This window comes from Dermacentor andersoni, chromosome 9 (genome assembly GCF_023375885.2).
Source record: "Dermacentor andersoni chromosome 9, qqDerAnde1_hic_scaffold, whole genome shotgun sequence".
NCBI lineage: Eukaryota > Metazoa > Arthropoda > Arachnida > Ixodida > Ixodidae > Dermacentor > Dermacentor andersoni.
This window is the reverse complement of record NC_092822.1, coordinates 120,489,836-120,503,041: the sequence shown is the minus strand read 5'-3', so window position 1 is coordinate 120,503,041 and position 13,206 is coordinate 120,489,836. Positions and strand designations below refer to the sequence as shown.

Sequence of the window (13,206 nt, the reverse complement as noted above, 5' to 3'; positions counted from 1 at the left end):
GTGTGGACGGCAGCTAGGCTCCATGCCAAGGGACGCATCGCCTCGCCGGCCTGCAGAAGGTGCGGTGACGCCGAGACCCTCGAGCACCTACTCTGCACCTGTCCAGCACTAGCCCAGGAGCGCGCTCCAGTCACTGCCACCTACCGACGGTATGGACTTCCGGCTACCTCAGAGACACACCTGCTCTTCCCGGCCCGCTACCACCTCCCAGCACTGGCAAGCCTGCTTGAATATGTGTACACAAACGGGCTCCTAGATCGCCAATAGACTCCGGCCTCGCACGGCCTCTGCCCGAGCGCCGGCCATCGCCCCTGGATGATGCTGACGTCTGCTGCCTAAAACCAATCTCTCCCTTTCCCCCTCTATCCTCTCATCTTTCTTTCCCCGCCCCCATTCCCCATTACGCTGCGCCGTGCTCCCATATGGGCTGCAGAACTGAGCGTATTTTCCCCCTCCAAAATCACGAAGAAGAAGAAGAGCCCTCTGCCCCTCGTATATTATCTCGCCCACGGAAAAGTCAACCGGCTTCCCCGTTGGCCTACATTCTAGCGGGATTTCATTTCATTTCATTCTCATTTTTTTTATTTTGGCCCATTTACAAGCACATGGAGGAGGCCAAGGTAAAAGCTGCTTATTGGCAGCTTGAGTGATCCCTGGCCCCCTTTACATTTTGGCACACCAGTGGCAAAGAACACTTTCAGAAATGAAAAAATAAAGAACAGTGGGTTAAATCAATTAGAGTAATTACATTTCTTTCACTGTGAATACATGTGGTTTTACTGAACCATGGTGATTTAAATCGTAGTTTTCGCCAGACAGATGAGCTCCGATGGTGTAAAGGCATGCATGTCAATGCCGGCTTCTAGATAACAATTTAGTAGCCGTGGCAAGGTATTTGCCAGCATTTGATGGCCGTAGTTTGTTCTCGAAAAGGGTATGAGCCATTTTTCATGGCTGCGCGTCTCATATGTGGGTGTATTCTCTTTTAAGTTTGCTATGCTTGTTATTAAGTTGCTCATATTTGTTATCTGAAAGTAGCGGGTGCGAAGGAGGGTTTGTTTGTAGTGATTACGACTTTTTGTTATGTTGTACTTGTTGAAAAGAGCATCTTTCAGCCTTTCTCACGTGGGGTCTGGCTGCGCACCTGAGAAGACCACATCCAGGTGTCGGGAGGTGTGTACGTGTTCTTCTCTGCGGGCCGACGGTTCCTTCGGCTCATCGGGATCCCGGCCTCGGTGGGCGCGCGCGCTCTTCCGTATAGTCTCGTCTCGATTTCGATCGTGGCCCGCGTCCGTTTCTTCGTTTATTTCTTTTTCCACTTGCTTCAGTGCGGGTTAAGCGCTGGCAGGCGCTGGCGGAAGGACAGGCGGCTTCTCAAGACTTGGTTCTTTCTTCTTTACTTGGACACGTTATATAACAAGTAGATTCAGATTTAGTGGTGTTGTTAACCGTTGCTGTATCGAAAGCCAGTCTAATAAATGTCACGTTCTATTCGGGCAGCTTGGCCTGGGGTGTCCCTTGGGGCGCGCGCGGTCTGGCTTTCCTCAGCAGGGTCCGGCTGGGCCCGCACAGCAAGCGGGAGCGAGCGTGAATGTGGCGGCTCGGAGTGCTCGAACCCGCGTGGTACCGTAAGTTTCATTGGAGCGTGCGAGCCGTGAACCACAAGTGGCAGTGAGACCACAAGTGTGATAGGCAGAGAAACTTGCCCATGCGGGTGCGACGTAGTGAACGTTTCTGCCATAATTTCAGTTGTGTCTGTATCCAAGGCTTCTTTCTGCATTTCTCTTTCAAGGCCGCTTTCATAGCTCTCCGTGTACTCCTCATATGCAAAAGAAGCCAAATTTTATCGTCGATTGGCGCTCGACGACATCGTCCAAAAGCACCGTATATGGTACCGCCTGCGAAGGGAGCTGACGTTGAGCCTATGCTTGGCTTTATAACCACACCCGCAACCCTAGGCATTGCGATCACATAGCTTACGAATGCACATACAGCTGCTTGTGGCCTTGCCTCGAGATCATATGAACTATTCATAACGCAACTTTCTATCTTGTTTCTTTCCGTAATATCGAAATAAATACATTTAATCGTATTGTAATACCATGGTGGTGATTATTTTGCAATAGGCGGATTTAACCTAGCAAACCTGGCCGGCGATTCCTCCACCCGAGCGTCTCTTTCGGTGCTACATATAGGCTCCATGGGCCCATCAGTCCCGTCACTCGCATAAATGTGAGAAGAATGCGTTACACTTCCACTGCCATTCTTTTTACAGCGGTGCGGTGAACCGGCGAGCGCGGTAGCTTTTTCTGGTGTAGTAGACCCCCATAAAGGGAAGTTGCCGAGAAGCTGTCTGCACTGATTTGCCTTACAGTGGTAACCTTAATTTCGGATTTCGTAAAAGCTACTCAACAACAGACCATATTCACACTACCAATCAGGCGATAGAGAAATATGCGGAATATAACCAACCCTTATATATAGCTTTCATCGATTACGAGAAAGCGTTTGATTCAGTCGAAACCTCAGCAGTCATGCAGGCGTTACGGAATCAGGGTGTAGACGAGCCATATGCAAAAATACTGAAAGATATTGCTGCGGCACAATATGTGCGATCACGAAAAGGCGAGCAGTGCGAAGACATATACTTGTACATAGCTTTTCGTCTGCGTGTTCCTACGTAACATATCTGGTGGAGGTGGACGTTCCCTGTACCTCGTCACGGAGCTTCGCAGTGGACGGTACGTCGAGCCTTACTTCACGGCTCCCGGCGACGACAACCGGACTCCGCCAGTTCCGACACCTCCTGCCACTTCGACGACCAACATCACTCTCCCCGCTCCCCGTGATCCTGGCGTATTCTCGGGCAAAGATGGGGATACTTCGATGACTGGATCAGCCTGTACGAACACGTCAGCCGCAGTAACCGGTGGGACCCTACTATTATGCTCGTCAACGTAGTCTTTTACCTCGGTGGCCCACCTAGAGTTTGCTATCGCACGCACGAAGATGAGCTCACCAGTTGGGATTCACTTAAGACAAAGCTTCGGAACTTGTTCGGCAACCCCTACGGCCACCAACTTGCCGCGCAGAAGGCGCTTTCCGGCCGTGTGCAGACGTCAACAGAGCCCTATGTCACGTACATTCAGGACGTCTTGGCTCTGTGCCGCAAAGCTGACGCCCACATGACTGAGTCAGACAAGGTTGCCCACATCCTCAAAGGCATTGCCGATGACGCCTTCAACTTGCTCGTTTGCAACAACGTAGCGACGGTGGATGCTGTTAGAAAAGAGTGCCGCCGCCTGGAACTCGCTAAAAGCCGACGTATTGACCAGCAGTTTGCCCGTCTGCCCAACACCCCAGCGACATCTTCCTGTGCCGACTCTCCTCGTCCCAACAACACTGCCGATGTTACCAGGATCGTCCGGCGTGAGATCGAGGCCACCTATCCGGCTGCCTTCGACTCCAGTCCCACCAACACATCTGCAGTCACGATCTCACTGATCCAGGCAGTTGTCCGCCAAGAGTTCGAAAATATGGGTCTTCACACCATCTGCTCGGCCCATCGTCCTTATACCCGCCCGGCTTCTTCGATTCCGCCCCGTCCCGTACCTTCTTACCCACCACGTTTCCGCAACCTATATGAATGGCGCACTCCTGACGACAAGCCCATTTGTTTCCACTGCCATCGAATCGGGCACATTTCTCGGCACTGTCGCAGTCGCTGGAGTTCCCCGACCCGGCCTACTTATACCGCCTGCTCTCGCCCCCCAGGTGGCCCTTCTCGTCCCTATGCCGCACGCTCCGTTAACGCCGCCGCTGATTCTCCTGCACCGAACCGCGCCTATTCTCGTTCGCCTTCGCCCCAACAACGACAATCTCGCTCTCCCCAGCCCCGTCACTCCTATTCGCCGACTCCCTTCGGACGCCGCTCCCAGCCGGAAAACTAGACGATGCAGCGCCTCGAGGTGGCGCTGCATTGCTCCCTACGCCGCCAAATCCTCTACTGACGTTACCCACTCATCTGAACCTTCTTGACGTGCAAGTCGACGGTGTTTCTGTGTCTGCACTCATAGACACTGGGGCGCATTTGTCCGTAATGAGCGCTGACCTTCGTAACCGGCTCAAGAAAATTATCACGCCCGCCGCGATGCCTGTTGTCCGTGTCGCCGATGGCGGAACAGCCCCCGTAATTGGTATGTGTACCGCCCGCATCTCCTTCGCCGATCGCTCAACAGTCGTGCTATTCACAGTCATCGCCCACTGTCCCCATGACATCATCCTCGGCTTAGACTTCCTCTCCGCACATTCTGCTCTCATCGATTGTTCCGCCAGTACTCTCCGCCTGGACCTGCCTGTTCTGGATCCTGCTGAACCACACCCCAGTCGCCTCAGTTCCGTCAACTTCGTTCGCTTGCCACCTTCGGCACTGACCTACGTTGACCTAGTGTCTTCTCCACTAATCCCCGACGGTCACTACATCGCGGCTCCTATGCAAGACGTCCTCCTTACACACGGGATCACAGTACCTCATACAGTTTTATCTATTACGGCGCATTGCGTCTGCCTGCCAGTGGTCAAGTTTGGCTTGACGACACAAGTGCTGCCGCGCGGGATGTCTCTGGGCCAGCTTTGCTCATTCGCGGATCACTCAGTAGCATCCATTGCAGTAGACGACACTTCATCCGATGCTCCTCTACCATCGCAGTCGGCAAATTGTACCATCGCTGACTTACAGAAAATGATTGCGCCCGACTTGCCGTCCGAGCACGCTCGTGAACTCTACCGCGTTCTGTTTTCCTACCACGATATTTTTTACTTTAACGATCGCCCTTTGGCCCAAACTACAGCTGTCAAACATCGCATTAATACCGGCGATGCCACTCCTATTCATCGCCGCCCGTATCGAGTGTCACCAGCTGAGCGTCAAGTTATACACGCAGAAGTTCGCAAAATGCTTGCCAAGAACATTATTGAACCATCATATAGTTCATGGGCGTCACCTGCTGTTCTGCTCAAAAAGAAGGATGGCTCATGGCGCTTTTGCGTGGACTATCGGCACCTTAACAGGGTTACCAAAAAGGACGTGTATCCCCTACCTCGAATTGATGACGCCGTTGATTACCTCCACGGTGCTCGCTATTTCTCCTCTATTGACCTTCCCTCCAGCTACCGTCAGATTGCCGCGGACGATCTCGACCGCGAGAAGACTGCTTTTGTAACACCCGATGGTCTTTATCAATTCAAAGTGATGCCGTTCGGTCTATGTAACGCCCCTGCCACTTTTGAACGCATGATGGACTCCCTTCTTCACGGTTTCAAATGGTCCACGTCCCTGTGCTACTTGGATGACGTTATCATATTCTCCCCAACGTTCGCTACGCACCTCGAGCGCCTCTCAGCAGTCCTGGACGTTTTTCGTCGAGCCGGTCTGCAACTCAACGCATCGAAGTGTCAATTCGGCCGTCGCCAGCTTACCGTCCTAGGTCATCTCGTTGACGCGAACGGAGTGCAACCGGACCCAGGCAAGATCCATGCTGTTGCGCACTTCCCTGTTCCGAAGTGTGTCAAGGATGTGCGCAGCTTCATCGGCCTTTGTTCGTACTTCCGCCGTTTCGTGAGAGATTTCGCCGCCATAGCACGACCATTAACCGAGCTTTTGAAAAAAGACGCCCCTTTCCAGTGGGGCGATAACGTGGCCTCTGCATTCTCACATCTAATCGACATTCTCACAACGCCTCCCGTTCTGGCCCATTTCGATCCTTCTGCGCCTACCGAAGTCCGTACTGATGCCAGCGGTCACGGAATTGGCGCAGTACTGGCACAACGCCAGCATGGCCACGACCGTGTTATCGCTTACGCCAGCAGGCTCCTCTCACCCGCGGAGCGCAACTATTCCATCACTGAGCGTGAGTGTCTGGCCCTAGTTTGGGTGGTTGCGAAATTCCGCCCATACTTATATGGCCGACCCTTTTCCGTTGTCACAGACCATCACGCACTTTGCTGGTTATGCTCACTGAAAGATCCTACAGGAAGACTTAGTCGCTGGGCCTTACGCCTCCAAGAATATTCGTATACTGTCACCTATAAATCTGGCCGTCTACACAAGGACGCTGACTACCTGTCTCGCTACCCGGTCGACGAGCCTGACGACGCCGACAGTAGTAGCGCCAACGGCATTTTCTGTGTGTCTGCCTTCGCTAACATCACCGATGAGCAGTACCGAGACCTGCGCTGCGAGCACTTATCGAGCGTCTGCGCTCAACACCTACCGACGCATCCGTTCGCCGATATGTCCTCCAGGACGGCATTCTGTATCGAAGGAACTTCCTCCCTGACGGCTCTGATCTTCTTCTTGTCGTGCCAAAACAGCTACGACAGACTGTGCTCTTTGAGATGCATGACGCACCCACTGCAGGACATCTTGGGGTAACCCGCACGTACGACCGCGTCCGTCGCCGCTTCTATTGGCCTGGTCTCGCTCGCTCCGTTCGACGCTATGTTGCTGCCTGTGATCCCTGCCAGCGTCGGAAAACACCTCAGGTGCTACCTGCCGGTCATCTCCAGCCGATCACCGTCCCTGTAGAACCGTTCTTTCGTGTTGGATTAGTCTTGCTCGGTCCCTTTCCCACGTCATCCTCTGGGAACAAATGGGTAGCCGTCGCGACTGATTACGCCACCCGATACGCTATCACTCGGGCTCTCCCTACCAGTTGCGCCACTGACGTCGCGGACTTTCTCTTGCGTGACGTTATCTTGCTTCATGGCACCCCGCGAAGCTGCTTACTGACCGTGGTCGAAACTTCCTCTCGAAAGTTATCGCTGACATTGTGCGTTCCTGCTCCATTCAACACAAACTGACTACCTCATACCATCCTCAAACCAATAGCCTGACAGAGTGGTTAAACCGTACTCTTACCGATATGCTGTCCAAGTACGTTTCCAAAGACCACCACGACTGGGACATTGCCCTTCCTTACGTAACATTTGCGTACAATTCTTCCCGGCATGACACCAGCCGATTTTCTCCATTTTATCGACTGTACGGTCGCGAACCTACCTTGCCCCTAGATATGGCACTTCCTCCTGCTGCGATTTCAACAAGCGAGTATGCGCGCGACGCCATCGCCCTCGCCGACCATGCACGCCAGCTTGCCCGTGCTCGACTGACGGCCTCACAAGCCATCAGCAGTGTCATTACAACGCCCGCCATCGTGACGTACAGTTTTCGCCTGGTGCGCTCGTGCTCCTGTGGTCATCCTGTCGCCACGTCGGACTTTCAGAGAAGCTCCTTTCGCGATACACAGGGCCCTACCGCGTGCTGCGCCAGGTGACGCCTGTGACTTACGAAATCGCTCCTGTGGGTTCAACCTCGTCCTCTCTTCTGGCATCAAGTGATGTCGTGCATGTCAGTAGGCTCAAGGCCTACTACACTGCTTCCGAGTCCGATCTTTAGTCGCTCCGGGATGGCGCTTTTGCAGCCGGGGGTAGTGCTACGGAACAATATGTGCGATCACGAAAAGGCGAGCAGTGCTAAGACAACGACGACGATGAGAAGCTAGCGCGGGCTGTTGCCTCTTGGCCAAGCGCAGCGTATTTTCTTCTAAATATACTTGTACATAGCTTTTCGCCTGCGTCTTCCTACGTAACAATATCTATAGTGGCTCCACAGCCGCCGTGGTCCTTCGTAAAGAAAGCAACAAAATCCCATTAAAGAATGGCGTCAGGCGGGGAGATACGATCTGTCCAATGCTATTTACAGCGTGTTTGCAGGTGTATTCAGAGACCTGAATTTGGAAGAATTGGGGAGGTAATGGTAAATATCTTGGTAACTAACGATTCCCTGATGATATTGCCTCGCTTAGTCACTCAGGGGACCAATTGCAATTCATGCTCATTGACCTGGACAGGCAAAGCAGAAGGGCGGGTTTAAAAATTAATCTGCTGAAAACTAAAGTAATGTTTAACAGTCTCGGAATAGAACAGCAGTTTACGATAGGTAGCGAGGCACTGGAAGTGGTAAGGGAATACATCTACATAGGACAGGTAGTGACCGCGGACCTGGATCATGAGACTTAAATAATCAGAAGAATAAGATTGGGCTGGGGTGTGTTCGGCAGGCATTCTTAGATCATGAACAGCAGGTTGCCATCATTTCTCAGGAGAAAAAGTATAACAGCTGTGTCTTACGGGTACTCACCTACGGGGCAGAAATCTGGAGGCTTGAGAAAAGGGTTCTACTTAAATTGAGGACCACGCAGCGAGCTATGAAAAGAAGAATGATGGGTGTAACGTTAAGGGATAAGAAAAGGGCAGATTGGGTAGCAAACAAACGCGAGAGAATGACATTTTAGTTGATACCAAGAAAAAGAAATTAGCATGGGCAGGACATGTAATGAGGAGGGCAGATAACCGACGGTCATTAAGGGTTACGGACTGGATTCCAAGAGAAGGGAAGCCTAGCACGGGTCGGCGGAAACTTAGGTGAGCGGATGAGATTAAGAAGTTTGGAGGGTCAACATGGCCACAATTAGCTCAAGACCATGGTAGTCGGAGAAGTATGGGAGAGGCCTTTGCACTGCAGTGGGCGTGGCCAGGCTGCTGCTGCTGATGATGGTGGTAATGATGATGATAAACTTAAGGACCGACGCATGATGTGCGATCATACCATCATTTCACCGCGCTTCGTTATTTTGTTGTCATATAATCCGAGCTGTACTTCCTGCTCGCTCTGATACGACGCCATAGGTTAAATCCGTTGCCACTTCAGTTGCCCCCTTATTTTATGGTAAGAACTTTTTGGCGATGAAATTGCATACGAAAGGTGCAGCTTAGTGAATTCTTCCTCAGGTGCATTTGAGAATCATTAAAAGAGCAAACATCTGCAAAGTACAATTACGAAATCGGTGTGCAAGATGATCGTCGCTAGGATCAGTGGCTCCACTTGAATTATCATGAATTATCATATATGTATCTTGTTAGCGTTCAATTATCATGTATGTCGAACGCGCTTAAGAACAACAGCGTCTTTTAAGCCACCAGGCCTTTAGCGCTCGTTTCCTCTTTCTGTAACAAAGAAAGAAACGAAAATAATGTTCTAACTACCAGTCCAGGTGCAGCTGCCTGAGCAGCCAATTTTGAGCTTTTTGTTGTTTTCCGCGACTATAAGCCGAATGAGGTCAACGTCTGCGGAAGCTCAGTGGGCCGATGAGGAGAATAGGCTGACGCAGATAAAGCTGGCGGAACAGCGTACGTGGTGCGAGCTCTCAAGTATTTGTTTACGTGGCCTGATACACCATGACGCCGGCAGCGTCATATGAGAAACGACGCACTCGCGAGTCTTAGGGTTGCTGTTGTCAATCTTATCGCTCTAAGAAACAGTCCGCAGGGCTGCTCATGATGAAATAACGCGTCAGTGCCCGAACAGAGATTACAAATCCAACACACGTCCACCTCCCACTTTCTTGAAGAAGCTAAGGTGGCCTTGAAACATGTATAGTGTATTTCTTTTTGCTCACTCTGTCGTTGGGAGCTGCATACACATGCTGAACATGGGGCTTGCGTGTGCAGAGATATGCCTTCAAAGGCGCAAAGCTTGAAGGTTCTGTTCGTTACTAAATCTCCTATAAATGGCTGCTTCATTCCAAAGGTTGCGTATGGCGGTTGATTTAGTGTATGATAATGTGTAAAGGAGAATTCACAATGTAGTTAGCAATGCTTACATGATCGCTGATCAAATATAATTAATCGATCGTTTTATACACCATGCTTAATATATCCTGGAATTTTCGGGGCAGGTGTTGAAGTAGGAGCGCCCGACTATTTAGCTCCTATCGAAATATACCAAGCAAAAGATGTTTGTGCAGCAGTGCTAATCAGTGATACATTCAATGCCTGTAACTGCAGCAAACGCTAAATTCGGCAAAAAAAAAAGACAGTCAGTTTAGCATAGGCTAAACAGGTTGAAGGCGAACGCCTGCCTGCTCACGAGACATTCATTGTGGTACTTCACATTTCCATTCTAATGTGCCATTATTTCTTATTCTTTTCTCGCAGCAAAGGTCATGAGTTCCACTGCCTTAATAAACTATATCCTAATCATCATGGAATAATTAACTTTGGCTTAATTAACACCAAAAGTTGTGGATTCTACTCTCGTCCACCCCAATGTGAACTGGAATTCAAGTAGAATATATGACCAGTTCGCCCATATCTCCAAGTGGTTACGACTGCCACGAGAAGTCGGGGGTTCGAATGTCTCAACTATATCTTAATTACCTGTGTCTTAATTAACTTTCACTTATTTAACACCACAGGTCGTGCTGACGCTTCTTATTTGCCTCGTCGTCAGACTATCATATAAAGAAATTGACGGCCTAGTTCGCCCTAATTAGCAACAAAGGTCATGGGCTCGGCTTCCACTAAAGATCGACGGAATTAATTACAATCGCCTTAATAACCTGCACATGTAGAGGGTTCGACCCTCACCAAAGGACGAGGGCTCAACTTCCTGTGAATTTAGGTGTCACAAATTTTGGTGCCACAACGCCGGGCGGCGTAGCGCTGGACATTGCCATTTTCGTCCCGTGAGCCACCCAAAGCTTTTGCCTTAAAGAAGTCGCGATGAAAACCACAAATTAAATTGTTTTTAGTGCATAAAAGATAAAACTGTCCGAAATTGCTGTGCTGATGCCATGAAATTGCGCGCAAATAAGGCTCTCGTTTCGCCACCATGCATACCCCTCCCTTTTTCATGTTGCTTTTCGGTACTTACGAATAGACATTCCATTTACGCTTTGCCGAGCGGCTGTGGCGTGAAACTAAAGCTGAAATTCATGGCGTGAAAGCAGATGTATAAGCTTCCGCTTGAAAGAAGAGCTTAATTTTAAGTGTAGAAACTGCCTAGTGCGACTTATCAGTGCGTAAGCATTGTTTCCAGTCGTTCATCTTGCTCACATACGTCTCTGACGTATCCGTAAGCGTCTGATCGAATGATGGTGACGTTTGCATTGAAATCTCTTAACGTCCTGTCATACATGAGCTTAGACTTCTGTTTGCGGAAAGACGGCTGCTTTAGGACGAGTAGGTGGGCTAGTCGGTAATGTATTACAAGAAAACTTAGAGCGCAAGAAGGACACAGGACGGGTGAAACGAACACGGGGAACGCTCTCACCACACGGGCCGGGGGTGGGTTCCTTTTCTACGTCCAGTGTCTTTCTTGTGCTCTGATTTTTCTAGCAGCGGTTGCTTTACTTGTTACACCGACTGTAATCGTCTACTTTGTTTCGATGCCGGCTGTAACTGTAGGTGTACTGTATTCATAATCATAAACCTCAGTGGTCATGCTTAGACATCAGGCATTGGGAAATATACCCCCATAGGACCCCGTGTATACCCATGGAGCACATCGTGGCAAGCGTTATGCATGGACGGACAGATTTCCCAGAAAAGTAGGCCTATATTGCTGACACATTAATGAAAACTGCTATTGAAGCAGCGCGTTTTCTCTGCCAGAGTGGTTTCCGTGCAGTTCCGCCGTCTGGAACATGCACTAGCGATGGCAATGGCAACATTGTCGGGAGAACAGCGTCTAAAGTGCAGCGCGCTCTTCTTCCTGACATTACGCGGTTACGGCAGTTTGTGCTTTAGTGGTGTTCTGCATTATGACATCAGAACATGGCCCGTTTCCTCTGCAATACGTGCTTGGGGACCAATAGGCCAATTTTGAGGACGCTTACAGAATGTGACGTGTAAAACTGTCACCGTATTGTCTCTTTTTATTGTTATTAATATTTTGCAGGAATCAATGCCGAATTACAGGCAAAAGTAGGAAGTTTGCTCTTTTAAAATATTTCACATTCACTATACAAAATGTGCGTTAGGAAATAGGAGGAGGTTGGAAGAGAATGAGGGGAGCGGTGACATGTCGAGCATCCGCACCGAATGCGGGTAAGCCTAGTGACGCCACTGTCCATGATCCTGCTGAGAACATGTGGGCTTAGAAGTAGAACGCAATCACGTGCACCAGTCCAACTGTGCAAACCTGATGGTAGAGCGCTACTCATGTTTGTGACGTAGTACGCCACGCCCACTTGACCACAAAAATGTGGCGCCTACACTGTTGGAAAGAAAGGCCGAGAAAACCATGAAGTACAGTCCTCAACCGAATCTAAAACGCGACATGTAAGGCTTATTTCATTTGCTGCAATAAGCGTGGTTTGTTGTAGAGTACAAGAGTCTTGAATCATATCATTATCGAGCTCACGAAAAATAAATGTATGCTGTGAAACATTCGAATGTGAACTTGCTGCATTGCCACAGGTCCTGATACCTGGCTCTGGTGGCTGCCTATTGTCGGGCTTTTCGCGCTTTTCTGCCTCCTCACTGTCTTGATTCGACAGGACCACAGAACAGGTAGGCAGATTGGCGTACACAGCGATAAAAGGAAGTGCCCCAGGTCATTCTATACAGTGGAAACCTTTGCAGAGTGTTATGAATTATTCTAGAGGACAATTACACAGGTCGAGGAGTTGAGCAACGAAATTATACTAAAGTGTGTAATGGAGTATTCTACGCCTGTTATTATCACGCATTTTTTTTCGTAGTGAGAGCCCAGTGTGCAGTCCTTCCTTCCCACTTGAAAGACTGAGCTTTACACATGTTTAGCACCGCTTTGATACTTGTTATTGCAGCCCGTCAGTGCTGTTGGGAAAAAAGATATACGCACAAACTTTGCCGTTTACATTCATTTATTAAGATTGTCAAAAATGCAAGCTCGCAGCAGTGTCCACTGCAATATCTGCACTTCCAACAGGGACGAGCAATTAAGTGCATAGCAAAAGAGCATAATTTTTCACTATTCCTAGTGGCGTCATTGTAGCCTTTAGGTAAAGTCTGCAAGCTATACCAGTGGCAGTGTACATCGGCCATCATCCAGCAGAGCCAAAAATATCCCTTTTAAATTTGTCATTTCGATGCAAAACAATCATTCTGTTCGTCCAATCGATGAACTTCCTTAGCGACATGGGGAAAATGTAGGGGACCAGTACTGAAAGCGGAACAGAGAACAAAACTTCGCTTTGTCACAGAACCGTCTAAACTATAGTAAGACTGGTTAACTTATTGCCCAACAAAATTATCGCGAAACAAAGCGAATAACGTCAGAAATATTAGGAATGCACTGAAGATTGGGGAAGTAAAAAATAA

At 49.6% G+C, this 13,206-nt stretch overlaps 1 long non-coding RNA gene across 1 annotated transcript in view; it reads left to right on the top strand.

Annotated features, from left to right (window-relative positions):
• Positions 1-12,397, top strand: part of LOC140213259 (uncharacterized) — a 42,195-nt gene extending 29,798 nt beyond the window's left edge. Inside the window, exon 3 of the long non-coding RNA XR_011890215.1 lies at positions 12,322-12,397. This is a non-coding gene — a long non-coding RNA (uncharacterized lncRNA). The remainder of the gene's footprint in view (positions 1-12,321) is intronic.
• Positions 12,398-13,206: the final 809 nt, after the last annotated feature.